General features: G+C 37.5%; 1 protein-coding gene and 1 long non-coding RNA gene across 7 annotated transcripts in view; both read right to left on the bottom strand.

Annotated features, from left to right (window-relative positions):
• Positions 1 to 26,796, bottom strand: part of Hivep3 (HIVEP zinc finger 3) — a 466,671-nt gene that overhangs the window by 430,690 nt on the left and 9,185 nt on the right. The window lies entirely within an intron of this gene.
• Positions 1 to 26,796, bottom strand: part of LOC147827179 (uncharacterized) — a 36,766-nt gene that overhangs the window by 2,824 nt on the left and 7,146 nt on the right. Inside the window, exon 2 of the long non-coding RNA XR_015452716.1 lies at positions 1 to 26,796. This exon is cut by the window's left edge and continues 2,824 nt beyond it. This is a non-coding gene — a long non-coding RNA (uncharacterized LOC147827179).

Here is a 26,796-nt window from a genome sequence, read left to right as displayed (position 1 = left end):
TGTTGTATACTCATCCCAGAAAGGAAGTAGCTTCTTAGCCAAAATGATCTGAGGACATCTTTCCAGTTAACCACCCATGCTGCTGCCTCAAAGCTTACTCTGATCCTCTGTATGTATCAGTACTTAGCATGGAGTCTAATCTGAAGTTTCCCACCTCGGACAAATTCTCCATTACAGTGCTAGGCTGGTTTCCTTTGTATGCTGTATTCTTGAAATAATGAATGGAAAGCCCATCTAGTTTCCATCTTGCAGAAAGTTCATCTGTCTCTACACAGAGTGCAGCCTCCTATTTTGGGGGCTGTCATGGTTCTTTTTTTTCCCCCTATATATCTTTAACTGTCACTTCAGTGGGTTCTAGGAAGGCAAATGAATGCACACAGTAAGCAAATGAAGGTACTTCTTTCTCTTTTCTTGAACCACAAATCTTGCTACGTTTCTAGTAACACAAATCAGCTTTTTATTTCCTTTTCTTAAATAATGTAAGGAGTTTCAGAGTGCCTTGTAAGCCCTTATAATGTGAAGCTGGAGGTCATGGGTTACAGGTGAAAATTAATGTGCTAGTAAAACATTACAAAATCTAGACTCAAGTGTATAAGTCAAAAACAGTTTTTCTGTGTAAGAAGAATTAATTTCTGCATGGGCCTCCAATTCCCTTCAAAGTCAGAAATTTAATTTATGTTATTTCTAGGTAAACCCAGTCACTTCTGGGTAAAATTAATCATTTCAAACTTACCTTGGTCCACTCAAGATATTACACCACTGTCATCTTTTTTGCCAGGGCTTCACCTAAAGTAGCCCAGACATTTGGGGACAGGGGCCTTTTCTGGCTTGCATCACCTGCTCTCTTCCACCTGATCTTGGGTGATTGGCCCCTTTCCACATCGAGTCCTTCAATGATGTTCATGGTCCCACATCAGCCAATTATCAGGACAGAGGGGTCATCAGCAGCCTTTTCATCTCAACTACAGGTTCCACTGGGTTCACTGGCTCATTCACTCTCAGTCTCTCCCTCCACCTACCTCTTTGCACTTCAAAACTATCTTTAGGGCCAAAAGTTTAGAATGCTGTCATGTTCTACCATTTTGTCTTAAACAGATGTACTCCCTGCCTCCTTGTACTCTTGCTGATGCCATGCCATGAGGACACAGGGATTTCTCTGCAGGGCTGCACCCTAGGAGATAGTGAGAATGGGAAGTTAGATGGGGATTTCCCTGCTCTTGGATTCATATCTCTCTCTCTCTCTCTCTCTCTCTCTCTCTCTCTCTCTCTCTCTCTCTCTCTCTCACACACACACACACACACACACACACACACACACACACACACACACCAAGGCTCAGCACACTATAATAATGGTGGCAACTGGGACTCTTCCCATGAACTCATGAATATATAAGCCCTAGCAACTTGCCTCTGATTGTTCTCTGTCCCTAGCATAGGCCATGTTTAGCTAGTTTACAGAACAAAGTACTTCTTCTCTTCATCTATACTGCCTCTTTTATTGATTCTAAGATATGTACATTTCTTACATTGGGGTGTACCTTGCGAGTGGTGATATCTCAGATGTCATGGATTAAATTTGTGTGCCTCACCAAAGACTACAGGTGGAACCCCTAACCTCAATGTAGTGGTATTGGGAAGAGAGACTTTCAGAAGGTAAGTGGATTTGCATGAGTCATGTAGGTAGAAGCCCATGATGCTCTTGTAAGAAAGGAAAAGAACAGAGCATGTGCCATCTCTCCCCTAATCCCTCTCTAGGATACTATGAGAAAGTAGCTGTTTGCAAGTTGGGAACAGGGCCCTCACCAGAACCCAAATGTACCCTAATCTTATACTCCCGCCTCCAGGTTGTGAGAAATAAATGTATGTTGTTTAAACTGCACAGTCTATGGTATTTTGTTACAACAACCTGAATGAACTAAGACATTAAATTTGATGAAATATGATGTCTTAGTCATTGTCTCATGACTGAGACAAAATACTCAACATTCAAGTTAAGGAAGGAGAGGTTTATTTTGGCTCATGGTGTTTAGAGGATCCAGTTCATAGTTGACTGGCTCCAAGGCAAAAAGGGCATGGTGGGAGGGTATGGTGGAGGAAAGCTCTTCATGTCCTGATGCCAGGAAGCAGAGGGAGAAGGAAGAGCCATGGAGGGTCAGCCACCTCTTCCAACTAGGCCCCACCTTCTAAGAGCACATTCAATTATAGAGTCATCAGTGGATTAATCCACTGATAAGTGTAGCACCCCATGAGCTGATCTTTTTCTAAAAGCCCCATTTCTGAACACATGAGTCTTTTGGGGGACATTCTAGATCTAAACAATAACACATTTTATTTTCAAATCTGATGTTTCTGGTGTAATATTATATCTTGTATACTGGCTTGCTAGGGCTGAAATAAACTGGGTAACAAGCAATAGAAATCTATAGTCTATAGTTCTGAAGGCTAAGGTCTGAGATAAAAGAATTGGCAAGGTTTGTTCCTTCTGAGGGCCAAGGGAAGTATCTGTTCCAAGTGTCTCTCCTTGTTTGGTAGATGGCCCTCTTTCTCTATGTCTGTTCACACTGCCTTCCCTCTATGGAGTCTGAGTCCAAATCTCTATTTTTTCTAATAATACCAGTCATACTGGATTAGAGGCTACCATAGTAACTTATTTTAATTTGATTACCACTGTAAAGACCCTAAGGACACATTCTGGGATAGTGGAGGTTAAGACATCAACATCTGAACCTTGAGGGACACAATTCAACCTACACATCTTCATTTCTTCAAAGATTTGCTTTTGATATCCAAACTCAAACCCTTACAAGTGAAAAATCTTGCTTCTCTAATATAAATTTTTAATTATAGATATTTGAAATCTTGATAAGAGCCCTAACTTATCATTCCTGCTATAACAATCTAAATGTTTCCAGCAATAAATTGCTAACAATGAGAAAAGAGCCATAGGGAAATTTTAAGGGGTGGGGAAAAAGAACCCTCTACTAATATTTCAAAATTTGTTCAACTTCATTAAATCAGACCAAGATGCCAAATTTGCTGGGTCAAACCAGCAGTGGTCTTCCACTTATAGGGAATGCTTTATGTGCTGCTCAACATTCCCCATGGAAATACTTCACCACAGCAGAGAAGTGGAGAGGCACCCAGGAATTTTGTGGACAACACAAAGAAGCTTACCAGAAACAAGAAGTTTTACATCTCATGCTTAAACTTTAAATGCCACATGAATTTTATGTTGCTCTCCATCACATTACTTGATGCAACAGGTTTTATGAGGAAGAAAAAAACAATCCCCTCCATTTCAAGAAACATCCAGCAAGATGCACCCAGTTTGTCCCATGATTTCATGTGCCCCTGGCATGATGCCCCATGTCTGAAGAGCACTGCTGTCAGGGGAGGAAACAGGAAGTTCCACAGATAAAAGGATTTTGTTTGCTTTCAGCAGAGAAGGATCTTCATTTTGGCACTGCCAGGAAACCAGTCCTTTTCCACCCAAAGGACAGCATTTCCTGAAGAGAAGATCCATGCTCCTCCCCAGCTGGTAGAGACATGCAAGGTGGAAAGGAAAAAGAACGTCACAAAAGGAACAATGGAGCTTCACTTGAGTGAGGATGTGCATACTCCAAAAGCATGGGACTAAGGGCTAAGGGGCAGAATTCATTAAGGAAGAGAAAAATCCAGGGCAGTGAAGAGCAAGGAAGTGAATGGGTTGCAAGGCATACACAGGAAAGCAGAAGGGAAAAGGTAGAGGAAAGGGATGTGCTGATTAGGATTTGTGCCAAAGCCAGCACAGTCTAAACTGAGGTAAGATAACCAAACACAAATAAAGTAGGGCCAACCAAAAATGTCCACATCCTGTGCTTTGCAAAGGACCTGGAACTGCCACAAGAAATGACTTCCTCCATTGCAGGTCCTATGACTGCATCCTACCCTCTCATTTCCATTGGCTTGTGGTATCCTGGAATCAATTTAAGTAGAGTTTCTAGACACTGATGGATCGGAAGTTGCCAGATAATTTCCAAAATTTACTCTAAATTCTATGAATAGATGATAAATTTAGTCTGGAAATTACTTAACCAACACTTGAATTAATGCACTTCAGTAACAAGCATCTTCTGCCAAGTTTAATACATTGAAAAAGAAGCTTATTTATTTTAATTTACATCTCTTGGTTATTCAGCATCAACTCTGAGTGTGTCCCAGGCTCAGTTCCTATAGAGCCTAGTCCAGAAAGGTCCCATTTTGTTTCTTTCATCTTTGCCTATCTTGCTCACATAAAGGTGCCAAAGAAAGTGGAAGAAGTCACACATCTGCAACTGCCAGGCCTGCATTTGCAGGAAAGATCAGCAAATCTTTCCTGGGGCTGCTGGTGATGGGCATCCCCCAAAAAGCAGCAAGGGAGGGAAAAGGGGAGCTGGCTTCTCTGGATCCATCCACCCTTCAGAAATCTTTGGAGCTCGTGGCTGATCACATGAAAACTCAGCCAGTATCACCATGGCAAAGAAGAAAAATGGAATCTCTTCTGTTTGGAGTGGAGACAATTCTTACTTCTCAAACTCAGGTATGTTCAGAAGGAGACTTACTGCTCTCTTATTATCCAATTGAGCTTTAAATCCTCCATTTGACAGAGATTCAGTCCATGTAATTGAAGGTCTCTCCTCTAGCCCCATCCCCCCAGAGGTAATTCTAAATCCCAGGTTCCTTAGTGAGGGCCAAGGCCTCAGGGGTTTGCCGAAATCCAGGTGAGCTGAGGCAGGACAGAAGAAATAAAGATAGATAGAAGGAGACAAGAAAATTATAGTTTTCAGGCCTGATCAAAGCTATCCAAGGTTATCCATGTCTGTCCTACACATCTTTATTCCTGAGGCTTTTTTTTTTTTTAACTTTCAGGCCCATCATACCCACATCCTTTAACGTAGTTGATAACCTAAGGTTAGAAATCTGACTTTAACAGAAAGATTCAAGGGGTTCAAAGAATGTTTTTAGGCAAAATATCTTAGACTTCCCATCTTAAAGGATACTTCCAAGACCACAGATAAATTCCCAACCCCAGGACACAGCGTGCCTTACCCTGCAGCACCAGCACTCCTCTCTCGATGTGCACTTTTTTGATTCTGCTTAATAAATCTGCCTGTGACTTTCACTGACTCTCCTGAAATGCTTTTCAATGACAAGAGTTGATGAAACTACTGAGGGGGAAGGGGAATGCTGAGGTCCCCATCTCCTCTTTGAGGATATCCTTGGACCCCACTAGGTGACACAGTGGGCTTGGCTGGCTCTGCTCTTGAGCTCTCCAAATTGCTAGGGGTTTACACAGTCACTGTTCTTTGGTCTAGTCTAGACACCAAGCACAGGCTGCTCCCCAGGGGGATAATGGCCGCTTCTCCTTCTTCCCTACATATTCACTTTTTGCGTCATCAAGGGTACTGTCACAACATTGAGCAGGGGGGTGAAGAGGTGCTGGTGAAACCTTCTGTTACTCATCAGGCATCCTTCTAAATCTTTTGAGTCCCTTGGTGCCCCCATGAGGACCAGACCTTGGGAAATCAAACACCACACACTGATTTCTGGATTGTGTTTGTCTTCTGAAGCCATGAATGTAAAATCCATTAGCTATCCAGGTAGAGAGATATACCATGACTAAAAGAAATGGAGGGCTGGCCAAGGTGGTACATCCCTGTAATCCCAGCAATCTGGGAGGGTGAGGTAGAAGGACCAGAAGTTCAAGCCCAGGCAGAGCAACTTAGTGACTTAGCAAGATCTTGTCTCAAAATTTTTAAATGGCTAGGAATGTAGCTTGGGCAAAGGCCCCAGGTTCAATCCCCAGTACTGAAGAAGGAAGGGAAAGGAAGGGGAAGGGAGGGAAGGGGAGGGGAGGGAAGGGAAGGATCCATCTCAGTGAACAATCAGAAATAATATCTGGCCACATTCCCCAAGGTCCCCATGTGGCCATGGTTATGTCTGTTTTGCTTTCATGTTTTGTTCTTTTTGAATTTTCCCCATGTAAAGTCCTTAATAAAAACATCACATAATTAGATGCTGTAACGACTGGTTCCACAGAGACTGGAAAGGGCAAACTGACTTTGGTTGGTCATGTTGGGGTGAAATAGCATGAACAGTTTAAGGAACAGCAAATAACAGAATGTGGTTTAAATGCAAGGGATTAAGTCATTTGTTTTTTAAAAGACTGTATTTGGATATGAGCACACACAGGTGAGTGAATGTACAAGAAAAGATTAGGGCTTTTACATTTTTTTCTCCATATGTTCTATGTTGTTTAAATTATTTCCAATGAGAAAGTACCTGTTTTATGTATAAAAATGAAATGCAGGGTGCACATGGAAAATGAGCAGCAGATAAACTCAGGCAGGCAGGCAGGAGGAGAAAGATATGTTTTAATTAGGAGTTAGGTTCTTATCATGAAGACAGTAAAACACAGACAAAAATCAAAGACTCCTAATTAGCATTTTCTGATTATTAGATCAACATATATATACTATAAGGAATTTGGGAAATATAAAGAAATATAAAAATAAATTTTAAATCAATAATTATAAAAAGATAGCCAGGGTAATATTTTGGCATAGTTTCTACTATATTAATACATGTATGTGAATATTTTAAATTATAAGGGGCCATTTTGTATAAATAATTTTATTTTGCTTTTGTGTAATTTTAGTTATTTTCTGCTTACAAAAGTAATGTGCTCTTTACTATAAAAAGTGTTAAGTAGGTAACTTAGAAAGTGAAATTTTTCATAACCTCACCATCATGATTAATAGTTTGGTATATATTTTCCCAGATTTTTCCAATGAAATATATATTTCTTTATACCACACTTCACAAATATTCATCTTCTTACTCTTTGGGATCAACACCTCCTGGCCATCTGATTTTATCAGTTGGAACTAATAACCCTCAGTCTCTAACAGAGACAATTTAAACAGGGTACCCTATGTAACCTGTCTTCTACTATTACACACTTAAAGTCTTACCAACTTTAGATTTACATAAATGTTTTAATAAATATATCCTGATATACATGCCTATGTGTATATACAAATATTTCCTGAGATAAAACTCCCAGAAAGATACCACTAGGCCAAACAGAATGTGCATTTTAAATTTTAAAAGGTCTTACCAAACACCTCAAAAAATGCTATAGAAATTCCAACAATATTGCTATAGTTTGGGTTTGGAATGTCCCCAAAAGGCACATTTGTTAAAGGCTTAGTTACCAGGATGGCAACTTTGGTAGAACCATTAGAGGCAGTGCCTACTGAAAGATACTTAGGTCCTAGGACTGTGTGATCTGGGATTGGCAGATATGGGCCCCTCCCCGACTCCATTTCCTAGCCCTGAGGTGAGCAGTTTGTCTTGCCACACACTCCACTGTGATGAGATGCCTTGCCATAGGCCCAAAGCAACAGAGACAACTGACCATGGACTGAAACTGCCAAACCAGTGAGCCAATATAAACGTCTTCTCTTATAAAGTGATTATTTCTGGTATATATAATAGTAATAGAAACCTGACTAACACAAATAAGGCATGAGACTATATTTCACCAAAATTTAGCAATACCAGGAATTATCAATCTTTTAATATATAATGATCTGATTGTTAATACTTAATATATTTTATTTTACAAATATTTTCCTCAGATTGATGTTTATTTACCTTTTGGTTTTATTACCATTCTCTTGTTGATTTCAAATAAATTTTTAATTGTATGCAGTCTAATTCATGGTTCCAAGATTATAAAAAAGCTCACCCATATTTAATTAGGAACCTTTCATTTCACATTTAAATAAAAATTCTTCCTGTAATTTCCCTCAGTTTAAGAACTGAAGAATCAGATTTTAAATGAAATTATAATGAAATATAAAACACATACACAAAAGGGTATAAAACATAAAGGTACAGCTTGATAAATTTTTACTCCCCCAATCAAGAAGCAGACACAATAACACTCATAAGGTCCCCTTAACTCTGCTTTCCAGGCAGTACCTTCTCCAGGTAACCACCACCCCCATTTATATCACACAGGTCAGCCATGTACCTTTAGGTGTCAGGCTTCTATTTCTCAGTGGTGTACTTGTGAGAGTCATCCATGTTTTTTACACATAGTTACAGATTACTTATTCTCATGGTGGCATATATTCCTTTTTTATTTTTTTTCCTTCATTTTATTGGTATATTTTAGATATACATAATAATAACATTCATCATAGGGAATTTGTACCTGTACATGATATATCTTGCTTCTTTTTTTCCCATGCTACTCCCCTTTTTCAACCCCACTTCTCCTCCTTATTTACAAAAGCTTTGTTTTCATTTTTTCCTTCTATTCTTTTTTTCCCCCTTTCTGCATTTCCCCCTCCCCATCCCTTGTTCCTCTTCCCATTTGAACTTTTTCTTCCCATTTCCCAATATCTATTATACACTTTGGTCAGGGATATCTTTGTATTTTATTATACCTTTTTTGATTTCCTTTTTCAGAGTACTGGAGTTTTCAATGTAAAGGTCGTTTACTTCCTTCATTAGTTTGACTTCTAGTATTTCATTTTTTTGGATGCTGTTGTGAAAGGTGTGGTTTCCCTAATTTCTCTATTAGTGAATTTGTTATTTGTGTACAGGAATGCTACTGATTTTTGAGTGTTGACTTTGTGTCCAGCTGTGCTAGTGAACAGGGCTATTAAATCTAGAAGTCTTTTGGTGGAGTTTTTGGGATCTTCTATGTAGAGTATCTTGTCATCCACAAATAATGATAATTTAACTTCTTTCTTTCCTATCCTTATTCCTTTTCTTTCTTTCCCTTGTCTAATTGCTGTGGCTAATGTTTCCAGAACTATATTGAATAAGAGTGGTGATAATGGGCATCCTTGTCTCTTTCCTGATTTTAGAGTGAAAGCTTTCAGTTTTTGACCATAAATGTGATATTGGCTGTTGGTTTGTCATAGATGGCTTTTATCAGATTAAGATAAAGACAATCTCAGATAGGTTTAAAGCCAAGGAGGAAAACTGTGTCCTCCAGTGCCCAGGAGGAGGTTCCCCCACCACCATTCCATGCTCCTAGGGCAGAGAAGCTGAGCTAGTCCCAGTGCCCAGAAGGAGGCTCCCCTGCTGCCATTCCATGTTCCTAGGGCAGAGAAGGTGAGCCAGTTCCAGCCCCTGGAAGGAGGCTCCCCTGCCACCATTCCACGCTCCTAGGGCAGAGAAGGTGAGCCACATGGGTGCCAGAAGCACTGCATGCTCCACCATGGAAATGAGAAGACATGTAAACAAGCCTCAAAAACAGACTTCTAGATCACTTAAAGCAACCCCAAAGGGAAACAAGATGGAACAATCTGATACTCAACCACCTGGACTCTCTGAACTGGCAACAAAACAGGATCTGGGAAAAATGAAATCAGAAATAATTTCTCAGATAACAGCAAAGATTGTGCTCATAATACAAGACATGATTAATAAACCTAGAGAGTACACAGATTTAAAAAATAGAGGAGCTGAAGAACACGATGGAATCCCAACATAGGAAACAAATGGAATCCATAAAACACATACAAACAGATTTCCAGGAGATTAAAAACTCCATCGAAAGTCTATGCAGCAAAATGAACCAATGTGAGGACAGACTTTCAGATATAGAAGATAAGATTGCAATTAGTGACCAGGAAAAGAAAAATTGCTTTAAAATTGGAAGGGAACATGAGAAATCAATCCAGTAGCTGCTAGACGATGCAAAGAAGAATAACATAAGACTGATTGGAGTCAATGAAGAAACAAGAGAGAATGCAAATGACATAAAAAAAACTGTTCACAGAAGTGATGGCAGAAAACTTCCCAAGCAGGGGAAAAGAACTTGACATACACATAAGTGAGGCATATAGGACTCCAACTAGCCTTGATCAAAAAAAAAATCTACGCATAGGCATATAACAGTTAGGATTACAGGAACCCAACAAAAGAACAAAATTGTACAAGCAGTTAGAGAAAAGAAACAAATCACATACAAAGGAAAGCCCATCAGAATCACAGCACACTTCTCAATGCAAACCCTCAAGGCAAGAAGAGCTTGGAGTGATGTATTTCAAGCCCTAAAGGAAAACAGGCTCCAACCCAGATTGATGTACCCTGCAAAACTATCTTTCAAAATTGATGGGGAAATAAGATACTTTCATGATAAAGAGCACCTCAGGAACTTCATAATACCAAACCAGCACTCCAAAAAATTTTAGACAATATCCTAGGAAAAGACAATGAGGATCACAACCCCAGGAAGCCCAGCAGAATGAATCCATTGGGCGTGACAAATTAAATGCAAAGGGGGAGAATCCAACAAAAAGAAAAAGTCATGACAAGGCTTTTAAAACTTTAGCTTCATCTCCTTAATGAGTGTACAATTCAATCTTGTTATTGTACTGATTAGTATTTTTCTGATTCTAGAGTTGCACACCTTTCCTTGTGCTGTACTGGATATTATCATCTTCTTGTGTCTACTTTGTAATTGGGTTGTCTATTAATGAGCTGTAAGAGTTCTTTATATAGTCTGGTCATATGTTATATGCATTGTAAATACGGTCTGTTTAAGGACTACTTTTCATTTTAACAAAAGGAAAAGAGGGAAAGGAAAAACTATGAGAAAAGAAAAAAAATGGAAATGAAATCTATGTAAATAGTGAAGGGTGGAGGGGGTGAAGGGCACACAGGTAATGGGGAAAAAAATAAGAACCAAGATATATCATGTACAGGTACAAACACCCAATGATAAATGTAAACGAATTGTAAACTAAAGTGTACCAATAAAATGTACCAATAAAATTAATTTTTTAAAGAAGAAATTAAACACAAAGGGGGAGAATTCAACAAAAAGAAAAAGTCATGACAATGATAAGTCAATATGTATGTGTACTGGCTATTTATCATTTTCTTGTGTCTACTTTTTAACTGGGTTGTCTATTAATGAGCTGTAAGTGTTCTTTATATATTCTGGTCTTAGGTTATATGAATTATAAATATGGTCTGTTTAAGGACTACTTTTCATTTTCTTAATGATGTCATTTAAAGTTCTAAATTTTGATGGAATCTCATTTATCAATTTCTTTCTTTTATACATGTTTTTTGTATCCTAGGAAATTGTCTACCCTAAATTCATGAACATTTTCCCTTATAATTTCTTCTTAAAGTTTTATAGTTTTAGTCTTTCATATTTAGGTTCATAGATCCTTTCAAGTTATTTTTATGTATGGAAATAAAGGGTTGAGGGTAATTTTTTATATACAGATACCAGGTGTTCTAGTGCCGTTTGCTGAAAACACTATCTTTTCCTCTGCTCTTGAATTGAGTTTATGTTTTATAAAATGTTAATGATAAATAATCTTTCAAATCTCAGTGGACCATATATGTGTGGTTCTATTTCTAGATTCTCTGTTTTATTCCAATGATCTATATGTCTTTCCTTACACCAACACTCCCTTGATTACTCTAGCTTTAGAGGAACTCTTAAAATTAGGTACTAAATGTCTTCCAACACTGTTTTTTCTTTTCTTTTTCTTTTTAACTTTTCTAGGTCCTTTGTACTGCTACATAACATTTAAATTTCAATATCCAATTCTTCATTTATAGCAAGTATATATAGACCTGAATTTTTATATATACCTTGTGTTTTCTAATCCTGCTAAATTCAAATACAAGTTCTAGGGGCTCCTAGAGATTTCTTAGTATTTTCTCTGTAGATGATCACTTCATCTACATAAAAACATTTTGCTTCTACCTTACCAATCCTATCCTAAATGTGTCATTTTATTGCCAGGCTATTTTGGTTTGGGCCTATGTTTCAAAGTTTAATGACAGATGAAGAGTAAGTATATCTGCCCTTGTTCCCCACCTTAAGGAGAAAGCATTGTATCTTCTTCATTCATATAAGGCATTCTCGCTGGAAGTATGGAGTACATGTCTTTAATCTGTTGAGAAGGTTCTGTTCTACTTCTAGGCTCCTGATAGCTTTTACCATGAACAGCTGTGGAATTTAGTCCAATACTTTTTCTCCAACTAGTGACAGGATCATATGGCTTTTTCCTTTCCTCTGTTAAAATGATGACTTTTGGGGGGTGGATCTTCCAATGCTGAACCAACACTGCCATCCCTATAATAAAACCACTTTCTACATACTGCCAGATCTGACTTCTAATAGTTTGTTTTGTTAAACAAATTTCTATCTATGTTCATACTTTTTTCTTCTATTGTCTTTATCCAGTTTTAGGATTAGCACAATGTTGATTTCCTAAAATGAGGGGAGAAGTGTTCCTTTTTTTTCTGCTTTAAATGTTTGATCTAATTTATCAGTTAAAATATATATGAGCCTGTTGTTGTCATATAGGTAGGTTTTTAAGCTAGGAATATACTTTCTTTACCAGGGGCTATTCAAATTTTATATTTCCTCCAGAGTTAGTTTCATTAATTTGTCTTCCAAGGTACTTCTTAGAAGTTGTCAAATCTATTTCAAAACAGATTTTCAAAATATGCTTTCTATATCCCTTTAAATTATGTAACATTTGTGGTCTCCTAGGTCTTGATATTTTAATTTAAAAACTGTATAATTGATACTGTGTAATAGGAAGTAAAGATCTAAAGGAGCAGGGGAAGTGGGAGGGGTAAGTGAAAGGAAAGAAGGAAAAAGAAAAAATATGAGAAAAGGAAAAAAATGGAAACAAAGTCTTTGCAAATAGGAAAGGGTGGAGGGGGTGAAGAAAGGGCAGGGGAAGGGGATAAAAATAAGAATCAAGATACTCATGTAATGGTACAAGATCCCAATGATGTATGTAAATGTATTTTATACCTAAAATGTACCAATAAACTTAATGGTGGGAAAAAAGATAAAGACCATCTAATTTTCCAAACAGTTTTCATCATAAATGGGTGTTGGACTCTATCAAATGCTTTTTGTGCATCTATTAAGACGATCATGTGATTTTTGTCCTTGGCTCTCTTGATATGGTGTATTATATTTATTTCTGTATCTTGAACCATCTCTGCATCCCTGAGATATATCCTACTTGGTCATGGTGTATAATCGTCTTGATGATTTGTTGCATTTTGTTTGCCAGTATCTTATTAAGGTTTTTGCATCTATATTTTTTAGGGAGATTGGCCTGTAGCTCTCTTTTTTAGTTGGATCCTTCTCTTTAGTATCAGGGTAATGCTTGTTTCCAGGAATGCATTTGGGAATATTGTTTCCCTTTCAATTTCATTAAACAGTTTGAGGAGTAGTGGCATTAGATCTTTTCTAAATTTTTTGTAAAATTCAGCAGTGAATCCATCAGGATCTGTGCTTTTCTTTGTTGGTAGGTTTTTAATTACATCTTCAATTTCATTGCTGTGATATTGGGTTATTTAGAATCTTTATGTGTTCTTGATTCAGCTTTGATAATTCATATGTCTGTATCTAGGAATCTGTCTATATCTTCTGTGTTTTCCATCTTATCTGAATACAAGCTTTCAAAGGAAGTATTAATGATCTTCTGGATTTCTGCAGGATTCATTGTGATTTCACCCTTTTCCTTCCTAGTTGAATTGTTTGAGTCTTTTCTTTTTTTGATAACATTGGCTAAGGGCTTGTTAATTTTATTTAACCTTTCAAAGAATGAACTCTTTGAGTCTATTGTTTTCTTAGTCTCAACTGCATTGATTTCTGCTCTATATAATTTCCTCCCCTGTACAAGCTTTGGGCTTGATTTGCTCTCCTTCTAGAAGCTTACACTTCAATATTAGGTTATTTATTTGAGATCTTTCTGTTTTTCTGATGTGTAAATTTACTGCTATAAATTTCCTTTGTAGAACTGCTTTCTTTGCGTCCCATAAGTTCCAGTTTTTTGTATTGGATTATCATTTAATTGTAGAAGGTGTCTAATTTCCTCTTTAATTTCATCTGTGACCCATTGGTTATTCTGAAGGGTGTTATTTAATTTCCATGTGTTTATCAAGTTTTTGTGGTTTCTTTTGACATTAATTTCCAATTTCATTACACTGTGGTCTAATAATATGCATGGGATAATTTCAATTACTTGCATTTACTTAAGCATATTCTATGAGCTATTATGTGGTCTAATTTGGAGAGCATCCCATGAGCAGCTGAGAAAAATGTGTATTCTGATGTTGTGGGGTAGAACACTCTATAGACATTTACTAAGTCCAATTGTTCACAGTTTTTGCTCAGTTCTGATATTTCTTTATTGATGTTTCTGTCTACTTGATCTGCCTATTTGTGGCAATGGGGTATTGAGAACCCCCATTACAATTGTGTTAGTGCTTATTTGATTTTTCATGTCCATTAATATTTGTTTTATACAATGGGGTACATGAGTATTTGGTGTATATGTATTTATGATTGTTATCTTTTAGTTTGGATTGTTCCCTTAACAAGTACACAGTGACCTTCTTTGTCTCTCTTGATCAGTCTTCACTTGAAATCTGCTTTGTCTGCAAATCTAATAGCTGTCCCTGCTTTTTTCTGGGTTCCTGTTACATGAAATATTGTTTTTCATTGTTTGACTTTCAGCCTATGAATTTCGTTTTGAGCTAAATGTGTTTCTTGTACACAGCATATTGTTAGATCTTGTCTCTTGATCCATTCTGCCAGTCTATTTCTTTTGATTGGTGAATTGAGACCATTTACATTGACAGTTATAGCTGATATATAATGACTTATCCTTTTCATATCATTTTCCTGTTGTTAGTTTCCTTTCTTTCCCCTCTGTTTGATTGCATACTCTACCTGGTAGATTCTTTCTATTGGTGTTCATGGAATTGTAAATCTTCATTATCTCTTTCTAGAATACTCTTCAGCATTCTAGAGCTGGTCTGGTGCTCATGAATTTCTTTAGGTGTTCTTTGTCATGAAGTATCTTATTTCTCCATCAATTTTGAAAGAGTTTTATGGAGTATATCAGTATGGGTTAAAGGTTGTTTTCCTTTAGGATTTGAAGTACTTCACTCCAAGCTTTCCTTAAGGGTTTGTGTTGAGAAGTGTGCTGTGATACTGATGGGCTTTCCTTTGTAGATGATTTCTCTAATAGCTTTTAGTATTCTTCTCTTGTGCTGAATTTCTGGAATCTTGACTATTATATACCTTGGTGTAGTTTTTTGTTTTTTGTTTTTGCTACCAGGGATCGAACTCAGGACCTTGCACTTGCAAGGCAGGCATGGTGCCACTGAGCTAAATCCCTGGCCCTTGGTGTAATTGGGGAGGGGGGTGTCATAGCTAATTGAAGTCCTATATGGCTCATTTATCTTTATGTCAAATTCTTTTTCCATGGTTGTGAAGTTTTCTGCCATTATTTCTGTGAAGAGGTTTCTATGTCATCTGTGCTATCTCCTACTTTTTCTTTGACTCTGATCAATCTTACGTTGTTCTTTGCACCATCTTGCAACTGTTGGATTGATTTTTCATGGTCCTTTGCTATTTTTAAGAAATATTTCTTTTCATCATTCCTAACCACAAACCTGTCTTGTAGATCTGATTTTCTGTCCCTACATTGGTTTATTCAGATGTGTATACTTTCAGTAGAATTTTTAATCTCCTGGATATCTGATTGAATGTTTCATGAATTGTATTTCTCTCTTATGTTGACCATTCATGGTTTCCATCATTTTCCTAAGCTTCTCTATTTTTTTTAATCTCTGCCTACTCTAGATTCCCTAACCAAGCCCTTCACTGTGATCATCATTTCTTTTTTTACCTGAGAAATTATTTCTGATATGATTTGTTTCTATAGCCTCATTCATCTGTTTTGGTACTTCCACTGTTACCATTTCAGAAAATTGAGGTTTGTAGCTTTTGATTTCTTCCACATCTTTGTCTCCTGGACTTGCCCTGGGTGGGCTGGAGGTCTGGGGTTGCATCTTGCTTGTGAGTCTTGTCATTTTTTATTTTTTAAGATTTGTATTCTGTGTTGATGCTTGTAAATTGCTTATGGTAGGTAGCTTTATCACTAGTATTGATCCCTCTCTAGGAAATGACTATTCTTCAGAGATGTCTTCTAGGTGCAGCTGGCTCTTTGCTGTCTCAAGATCCCACCTTTCCACTTTGTTAGGGATGAGAAGTTGCTGTCTATTTGGCCCAATACCCAGTCCTTTGGTACCCCAGTCAATCACAGTGTTGTTATACAAGGAAGCACTACTGATCACAACAGGTATGGCACACTGGCTAAAGTAGTACAATTGCCAATAACAATAGCATCAAGCACAGCCTAGAAACTGACAACCTGTAGTAATTATTAATTTGGTACTATTAACCATAGGAGCAAGATCTATATTTATATAACAGAATCCAATACAAACCAGGAATTTGTATTCCCCTTAGAAGAGTGATCCCTGGAGGGGCAATTAAACGGAATAAGGGAAAAATAGAGAAACAAATGAAGAGAAAGATATTAGAAGCAAGCCTGAAGGACAAAGGAAGTTACCCAAGCTTTGGGACACTGGAGAAGAAGATAGGAAAGAAACAATGCAGGGGAAGACAAAAGCAAACCAGAAAAACTAAGGGCAATGTTCACTCACATGAGAAAATCCAAAAAGTCAAAAGACAGCCAAGAAAAGGGGGGGTAGGAACAACCCAATGACAAACAAAACAACATAGATAAAAACCTAAACAATCCGAGAGAGACAGAGAGAGAGAGAGAGAGAGAGAGAATGAAATTTCTCTGATCACAAGCCTTCAGCTATCTTCTAGTGTCTTCATTTCTGTGATAGTGTCTAAATCAGAGCCCAAATCTGTGCTAGGTGACCCCACCCAGTCTGCAGTAGGATTAGTGCTGGGTGCAGGGCACTCCTATCCAGCCTACAGTAGTGTTGGCGTGCACCAACTCTGCTCTTTCAGCTCCAAAGACTTGCAGGCTTACCTTGGCCTCTGACTGTGAGGGCTGGGGTCTGAGTCTTTAATCAGCAACTCTGGGAGTCTGTTGGTGGCCCTTCCATGTAGTCTCCTTACTCTGTATATCTCCGAGGCCCTTGCTCACCTAGTTGCTGTTGGTTTTCAACACCAGGATCCCCTAGACAAAGACAGCCCAGGGCTGGCCCAAGACCACATATAGCTGGTCCCTCCTGGTTCTTGAACAGCCTCCTCTGTTCCACTCTGCTAGCATGTCTCTCTCCTCTCTCTCATGCTGCTAGGTGTAAGGAGGGGGTGGGAGTGCTGAGGTTGGAATTACTACCACTTCCAGGGCTGCTGCTGCTGCTGCTGTCCCTCTCCTCCCTGTCTGCAATGGTTCCAATTAGCAGCTACGGCACACAGCCTTAACTGCTCTGCTCCAATGGTGTGTTTCTCCCTGGAGATCTCAGGGCTCGCTCACACTCAATGTATTCCTGACAGCTCCCAACTCAGAGGTTGCTTTTTATCCTCTCAGAGTCTGAGAACAAACTGGCAGACCATTGTGGAGGGAGCAGTTTCCCTGTCACTTGCCCTTGTATGCTGGCAGGCTGCAATGTTCTCTGTTTGGAGGAGGGCAAAAAAGGGCAAAGGGGATTATATCCCAAGTCTATCTGTATGGTTCAATTCTGCTATGCTATTGGGGTTCCATTCGCTTACTGGGAACTTCCCAGAATGGTAGTTCTTGCGCTGAGTGCAGGTGGAGGTTCTACAGGCAGGCTTGTGGATTGCTTCACCTTTTTATAAATTCCTATGCCTATGTTTTAGTCTCTTATCTCTGATTAATTTTGGCATCAGGTTATATGTCCCTCCCTTTCTTCCAATTGCCTCTTTATAATTGATTTTCTCTGAGTACATTCAATGTGGCTCCCTCTCTATTCAGTCATGTTAATCTCCCACATATGACTTTTTAAAACATTCTACTATCTTCAGAAATGTAGGTTGATTCTAGTTTAAGGTCAATATGAATAATATAAATACCATATACATTCTTACCCATGTCTTTTGGTAAATGTATAAACATATTGCTGTTGACTAGATACCAAGTAGTGGAATTTGAGGTATGAGTCATGTGTGTGGTCCACTTCAGTAGATACTTTCAAACAGTTCCCTTTAGTGCTGTTAGTTGATACTCCCACCAACAAAGTATGACAGACCTACTGTTCCATGTTCTTGTCAACACTTACTATTGGCTGGCTTTTTAACTTTAGCCATTCTAGTGGATATCTAAATGTTGTAGTTTTAATTTGCATTTCTCTGAGAACTAGTGCAATTGAATAAATTTTAGTACATTTTTTAGCTATTGGTCATTTGAACATCCCCTGTATAAAGTGTTCAAGTTTTTCATTCATTTCCTCTTGGTTACTTGTCTTTTATTGATTTGTGGGAGATCTTTATAGTATCTTCTCTTACTCTCTGTCTAGCTCTTTCACTCTTTCGATGGCACCTTCTGATGATCAGAAGTTCTTGACTTTAGTTTATTAATATTTTCCTTTGTAGTTAGTACTTCTGTGTCTTAAGAAATATTTGCCTGCTCTAAGATTACACAGATATCCTCTTATATTTCCTCATGAAATTGTCTTACCTATCATATGTAAATCTACAATGAAACTGAAATTGATTTTTGTGAATTCTTTGGGGAAAATGTTAGTATTCATTTCTTGCCATATAGATATTAAATTGAACCAGCCCTATTTACTGAAATCATGTTCTCTCTTCCACATTTTATTGTTACCTTGTAAATCTGGTGATCATATGGGATTCTCTTTATAAACTCTCTAATCTGTTCCACTAGGCTGAAAGAAACAAGAATATGTCACTCCAAAATGTGCCTCTTTAACATAAAAATTACTTTTTAGCTAAAGGAAATTAAGAACAATAAACAGAGGGAAAGCTCTCCCTATTCCCTTATTTTTCTACCTTCCAGGCAAGATACAGATTCTTCTTTACTTGAGACAGCTCTGGATTTATATCAACCCTGAACCAGCATCAGAGGAGTCCACAAACAACCCTTCCCTCATAGTTTCCTCCCATATATATTTACTTTCTCATTAATTTTCTCCCCTTATGAGCTGAAAATACTTCCTCTTGTCCTTTCACTTCTCTACAAATTTATTGTTCTTTGTTAAAGATTCCATATGAGCTGTTGTTCTAAGCCACTGCTTTGAGTTAGTTTTCACTGAGGTTTTAACCATGTGACTGTGGTGCCTACATTAATAAACTTGCTTATTTTAATCTTATTAATTTGTATTTTGTTATAGGGGTCTATCCCAATAAAAACTCATCAGGATTGAGGAAAAACTCTATTTCCTCCTTGACAGGGCCATTTGTCTATTCTAGGATAAATGCTATACTGGTTTGACTATAATAGTTTTATAATAAGTCCAAATATCTGATGTTACAAATTCTCCCAGTTTTCTTCTTATTCTGCAGGATTAGTGTTATGGTTTAGATCTAAAATGTCTCTCCAAAGCCTCCTATGTTCAGAGGTGGAGCTTCTGGAAGTGACTGGATCCCATTAGTGGATTAATGTGCTGAATGTGCTGTTAAGAGGTGAGTTCTGGTTGGAAGAGGTAGTGTGACTAGGAAGGGTATATCTCCCTCTACGGCTCATCCTGTCTCTCTTTGCTTCCTGGATGCCACAATATAAGCAGCTTTCCTTCAACAGACCCTTCCTCCATGCCCTTTCTGCCTTGGAATCAGCCAATGATGGACTAAAAATGTAAGCCAAAATAAGCTCTCCTCCCATAAGGTGTGGGTGTCTGGTATTATGTCCCAGTGATGAAGAAAGTGATTGAGACAGATTTGTACAAGGTAACTGGGAATGCTGCCATGACTGTGCCTGACCATGTGTCAAAAGCCTTTGGTACTGGCTTGTGTGAGGAGTTTGGAAAGATTTTGAGATGATGGGTACAGAAACCCTAAGTTTGATAGGAGGAGATTCTGGTTAGAGGTCAGAAGGCTAGAATGCTGATAGAAATGCAGACAGTAAAGACCAGGCTCAGAAGGTTTCAGTTGGGAACAATGACTCCACTGGCATTTGGGCTACACGCCATGAGTGTTATGCTCTGCCAGAAAATTGGTCTACATTTTGTCCATGTCTTGAGAATTTGTAGGAGACTGAGATTAAGGGTGGCAGACTAATTAATATGGTGGAGGAAATTTCAAAGCAGCTCAACTGTGGCATGTGCACTGATCACTGTTTTTATCTAGATTTATATTCAGAATCAGGAGCAAATATTAAAGCAAAAGCAAATGTAAAAGTCCAGTTTTATCAGAAAGGAAGCACCTAAAAAGTTGAGGCCATGGAAAGTGTGGTAGCTGAAAAGATTACCATTAAAAAGAAAAGCACTTTGCATCAGAACAATAGGAAAGATGGCTGGAGGGCATCTCAGTAATCAGCAAGACTTTAGTTCACTGGCTCAAGGGTGTAAAAGGGTATAAGTAAACTCTTTGAAAGACTTTGCTTAGAGAAGAGAGTCCAGGGTGCCCTACTTGAGAAAGGCTATGTAGGAGATTGGTTCCCTAGGATTCATTTCATAGTGCTCAGCTATTCAAGCACTCAGAGAACTCTGCAACCATAGTCCAAGAAGGGCCTGGCTACTGCTTGAAGTACTAGCAGTCTTTGGTACCATTCAATTGTGCTAGTTTTACAAGCATGCAAAATGCAAGAGTTGTGGTTCAGGGAGGCTTCCATCCAGATTTTAGAAGAAGACCTGGGAGGCAAGGCAGTTCTCTTGAGAAGGCAGTGTGTGAAGCTAAGAGAGTGAAGCCCAAGGTGCAATTAGAGACCCCAGGATGTTGGAGAAAACAGAAATGTGGAATATCTGAGAAAGCCACAGGTAGTGAGCACAGCCAACCCCAGAGAGAGGCCATGAGGGTTGCAGCCAGCAATACCATAATTGAAGTGTGGCCCGAGCCCTTTAGAACTCAAATCTCATCACAAGTTCCCCAAGTGCTAGACACACAGCTACAAGATCTAATGTTTGCCTGGCTAGGTTGTGCTCTTGTTTTGATCCAATTCCTTTATATGCTCCTGTTCCTTCCTTTTGGAGAGCACATGTTTACTCTGTGCCATTGTATGTTGGAAGTATTTAACTTTCTTTTTTTTTTTACACAGGCTCATAGCTAAGTGTTTGCCTTGAGTCTCAGAGGATACTTTGAATTTGGACTTTTCAGCAATCTCTTAAGGCTCTGAATCTGTTAAGACTTTGTCAACTCCTACAGATGGACTAAATGCATTTTGCATAAGATGAACATGAGTCTTTGGGGAGAAAAGAGTGGACTGCTATGGCTTAGGTCTAGAATGTCCTCCAAAGGCCTCAAATATTAAGAGTGAGGGCTTTAGGAAGGTAACTGGATCATGGGGGCAGTATACCCATCAATGGATTAATCCACTGATAAATTCACAGCTAAATGTGCTATTAGGAGGAGGGGTCTGGTTGGAAGAGACAAGTCACTAGGGATATGACCTGGAACAGTAAATCTCCCTCCATAGCTCCTCCCTTTTCTCTCTGCTTTCTGGCAGAGCAATTACAAGAGCAATTTTTCTCTGCCAGGCCTTTCCATCATGACCTTTCTGCCTTGGAGCCAGGCAACCATGGACTGAAAACATGAGCCAAAATAAACTTAGCTACATTGTACATATCTGGATTTGTGTCTCAGTGATGAGGAAAGTGATTAAGACAACTGTCTTAGCTAATGTCAACCATTTGCCTTTCCATATAGATCTTATAATCAGTTTCTTGGTATCTATTTAAAAAGCCTGCTAGAATTCTGAATGCCTTGCACAATTTCAAATTTATTTGAGAAGAACTGACATCTTTACAATACTGAGTCATTCAGTCTATGAACATAGTATATCTCTCCATCTACTTAAGACTTCTTTAAATTTTCACAATATGTCATATTGTTTTTAGTTTAGAGGTCATGCCCACATTTATTGCATTTATTCCTACAAATCTGATGAGTTTTTGAAACTTTTATAACTCTTGATTTTTAATTTTTAATTTTCTATTTTTTCTATAATTGATTTTCATCTTGTTTTGTTTTTAAGGTCATTTTGTTTTGTTTTGTTTTTAAGGTCCTGCTATATTGTCCAGGCTAGTTTTGAACTCATAGGCTCAAGTGATCCTCTGGCTCAGCCTCTCAAGTAGCTGAGAATACAGGTGCCCATGCCCAAACCCACAAAGCACAAATGATTTTTTAACATATGGACCTTGTATCCAGCAACCTTGGTAAATTTATTTATTAATTCCAATAGTTTGTCTACAGAGTCCTTGGGTTTTTCTATACACATAGTCATGTTGTCTCTCAGTAACAGTTTTCCAAACCATATGTTTTTTATTTCTTTTTCTGGCCTTGCTGCAATGGCTAGGACTTCTAATGAAATGTTAAATAGATGTATTGTTAGCAGTATCTCAGAAAGACGACTTTCAATGTTTCACCACCAACTATTTATAGATTTGACTTATTTTTTAATATTCTTTTAGGTACTTATTAACAGATTAAGGAATCTCCTTTACTAAGACTTTTAAAAATCATGAATCTGTAAGAATTTTTTTTTGCATCTACTGAGATGACTGTATTTTTCTTTTTTGTGCTGTTACTGTGGGGAATTATTTTTATTTGTTTTCCAATACTAAGCTACTCTTGAATTCCTAAAGCCTATCCCACTGATTATGATATAATATCCCTTTTATTGATGAATTCATACAGATTATACTTTGTTTAAGATTTCTATACTGTATGTCCTTAAAAGTTTGGTCTTTAAGTTTGTTTTAATATCCTTGCCAAGTTGTGACATGATGATTTTTCTTGAGAATGATCTGGGAAGTATCACTTCTTTTTATATTCTTTGAAGGAGTAAGACTCCTGTTATTACTCCTTGAAAATGTTTAGAAGGCTTTACTGGAGAGACTGAGTCTACAGTTTGTGTGTTTGTGTTATTTGGTGAGGTCTTTAATAATGATTCCAACTCTTTAGTAGTTATAGTTCTATTATGTTTTCTATTTTTTCATGTGTCAGATTTGTTTTATTTCATCTAAATTTTCAAATATGTTAGCATAAAGCTAATCATCTAATTAAGGATACATCTTTTTAAATGTCTAACCGAATCTCTAAAAGCATTTATTAATAATAAAGGTCTTACAACATGATAAAATACAATATCATATATGAATTTTATTTAATCAGTCATTCAAAAATATGCATAGGCTCAAACCATGATTCAGTCGTTATTCTAGTATTAGGAATATAAGATGAAATAAGATAATAGTCCTGCCTCATAAAGTTTTCATTTAGTGAAGAGAATGGACAATAAACAAGATAGTGATAAACAAGTGTTCTGAAAAATAAAATAGACTAAGGGCCTGAGGGAGGAAAGAGAAGAACTATTATACATATAATAGAGAAGGCTACTTTGAGAAGGTCATATCTGATCAGAGACTTAAGATGAGAGAATGAACCAAAAAACAAAGGAAGAAATGTGAAGGTCTTGAGGTATACTTGTCATGTTCTAGGAAGAATAAAGAGGCCAGTACGACTATAGGAAAGTGATGAGAGAAAGAAAAGTAGACAATAAATTATAAATCTAGACAATGGTCAGCTTGTGCAGGGTCCTATAAGTCATGATAATGATTTAGGGTATTCTAAATGTAATAGGAAAAATTGGTTTAAAAGAATGATTTTGATGAGACAATGATCTGACTTATTATTTAAATATTGCTCTAATTACTATATGTAGAAGAATAAACTACAAGAATGCAAAAAAAAAAAGTACAAGAGTTCAGTCAGGAAACTATTGCAATGATACAAGCAAGGGATAGTACTGGCTTGGACCATATTCAGAATGGCGAAGGTAAGGAGAAGCAGACAGATCCAGGCCATGCTCTGAAGGCAGAGGCAACAAACTTGCTAATGGCCTAAATGTGGAAGTCATGCATTTAGCAAAGACTTGCGGACAACTCTCAAGCTTTTGGCCTGAGGAAATGGGTGGATGGTGGTGTCATTTTATAAGCCTGAGAGTACAGGGAAAGAAGCAGGTTTGGAGTAGGGGAGATTAAATGTCAGGAGTTTGGTAGAGGACATGTTAAGTTTCAGATTCTCTTAGACACAAGAAGTAGAGAATCTTAGTGGATAACTAAATATATGGGTCTGAATCTCACATAATGATGAAAACTGGAGATATAAACTTAAGAGCCATGTACAAATAGATATTTCATACCGCAAGACCAAACAAGTTCATCTAAGAATGAGTAACGTGTCCAAGGCCTGAGTCTTGGGATATCCCAATTTTAGGTGTTTGGACAACATCCAGAGTAAGGATCAAGGAGTGTCCAATGAAGTGAAATCCCCATATGTATGCCCAGTCTGCTTCTGGATTCTCCATTCCATTCTCCTCATCTTTCTGTCTATTCTCATCTCACTTTTGATTCTTTCATTTCCAAATGACAAACCCAACTGAAAATACCATACAAAATGAAGGAAAAACCAGGTGTGACCCAAGTGATATCACCTGGATGCGGATTCTCTCCATTTCTCTGCAGTGCTCTCTTCTGTGGTGTGTTCTTCAACCTTGTTTCCAGGTAATAGGACAAGGCTGGGGTCCCATGACCAGCAGAAGAGTAAATGCTGCAGGGCCCCAAAATCCACAGATGCCCACCTAAATCTTCTGCCAATATCAAATTGATTTAGTCACTTTCCTATGGATACATTATTCACAACCAAGAAGGCTTTTATGTTTATATCACTACTATTCTTTTTCAGAATCTTCTACTTATTTGTTCATATTTATTCTTAAAGAATCTATCTTCTAATCTGTGTCATTTTATTCTGGACAGATTGTCCTGTTCCCCAAAGCACCTTAAATTTCTCTTGCCTACAAAGTATGCTTCATTCTCATCCCTCCCCTGGAATGCTATCTTCCTCTCTCTCTCTTCCTTTCCATAAGCTTACCCTCTTTCAACATGTAGATCATCTTTTCTTCCCCTATGATAGCTTTCCAAATTTGAAAGTGTTATCTCTGTCCTCCCATGTACTACTACAACATAAAATAGTATTTTTTAAAGATGGCCCAGATCTATCAAATATATTTGCCTATTTGTTACAATCTCCTAAATAGAATGGAAACTCATTTGTGAAGAGATCTTATTTCATATTTCTGTATATTCTTAGAACATGCCCAATGCTAAACACATAGTTTCTACACCAAATAAGAATTTTTAATAATTGCCTCATCAAACTACTACCCTTATTTCTCTCTCTGCTTTTTTGTGTAAGGAAATAACAGTAACAAAAGAAAGATAAGAAATAATGTTTTTGGTTTATTATGTGAATTCCTCCCATACGTGAGTAGTTATCATTTGAGAACGGTTGTAAGTACTTAGTATATAGTACTCAGAGTGCTACATCTTTGGTTTTAGACACTGTAGAAGATGCTAGGACACAGTGGTGAATAAAATGGACATGGTCTGTCCTCATAAAGCTTACAAATTTCTTTTTCAATGTTGAAAGATTTAAATCACTTTTAAGATTTAAATCTTTTTGAAATTGATTTTCTTATGTAAAGTGACTCAAATTACATTTTCCATATCCATATTAATGAGTGCCTGTGCCATTTACTGGAAAGTGCACCTTTATTTTAGTGTCTCCTTTGTAATACATCAAGAGTCCACAAATACAGTGGAGTTTCGAGGATTTCTGTTTGTTCTGTTGGACTATTTACTCACTCTTGAAGTAATACCATGTTGTTGCTATTACTATACTTTTATCATAAACTTTACAATAACAGCACCTAGCTCTTCTTTATGATGTCATAGCAGTTCTCATTTAATATAGCTGTGAGTGTGGTCTTTTCTCTTCCTCTTTGTAGTTCTGTCATTTTTTTTCCTTATTCAGTATGTTGCAGTTAGGTACATACAAATTTCAAAATGTAATATTTTCCCAGTGAAAAGAATAATATACTCCAAGAAATGCTTTTAACCATAAGGTCTGCTTTATCTCATGTTTTGCTCTTATTTGACAGTATGCATTTTCCTATCATTTATTTTACTTTCATTCTTCTTGTGACCTTATGTGGCAGATGGGCCTTACCCAACTAACTGGAATGTTAGATATCTTACTTCTATTCTTCTTGTGGTTACTCTAGAAATTTAGTGTTTTAATTCTAGAAGTCTTGTTTCATCTTTTTCAAATTTGCCAAGCCACTTTTAATTACTATGCATTCATTGAAGATATTTACAAGCTTACCTTTATTTCTATAAACATAATAAGTAAAACTTTTTATTTGAATCTATACTTAACAACACATAAAGAATTTGTGAGACTTTTTCTACCAGTTGTTTCTATTTCATCATGCTTTTCTTTTTTGTATGCCTTACTATTTCTGATTATACTGCTCATTGAAAATGAAAATACTGCTCATCTAGAAAATTAGGGAAAAAGTACCTTCTTCCAGAGAAGACTCCTATCTGATTCTTCCAGGTATCTAGGGTTAAACTGATATGATATACAACCATCCACAAAATCTGTGAAAAGATTGGCCAGTAAGGGCCGGGGATTTAGCTCAGTGGTTCCACTGCCTGCCTCGCAAGCATAAGGACCTGAGTTTGATCTCCGGTACCAAAAACAAAAACAAACAAACAAAAAAGATTGGCCAGTAAGCAAAAGTTATCTTTCCTTTTTCTTTTTTCTTTGCTCAATATGAAGGAAACCTCCCCTGCTATTCCAATGGAGTGAGGAAACATGGTATTACTTTGGTTCACCTTTGTCCTGAGAAGTTTCACCTTTATATAGAAATGGTCTCCTATGAGATTATCCTCCTTGGGCAAGCCAGGTACTTTGACTTCTAACCTTCTTGTTCTATAAAG

The sequence above is a fragment of the Heterocephalus glaber genome, unplaced genomic scaffold, assembly GCF_053883595.1.
Source record: "Heterocephalus glaber isolate CG9 unplaced genomic scaffold, H.glaber_assembly_v1.0 deba00001452, whole genome shotgun sequence".
Lineage (NCBI taxonomy): Eukaryota > Metazoa > Chordata > Mammalia > Rodentia > Bathyergidae > Heterocephalus > Heterocephalus glaber.
The sequence above is the reverse complement of the archived record's forward strand: the minus strand, read 5'-3'. Positions and strand labels throughout refer to the sequence as shown.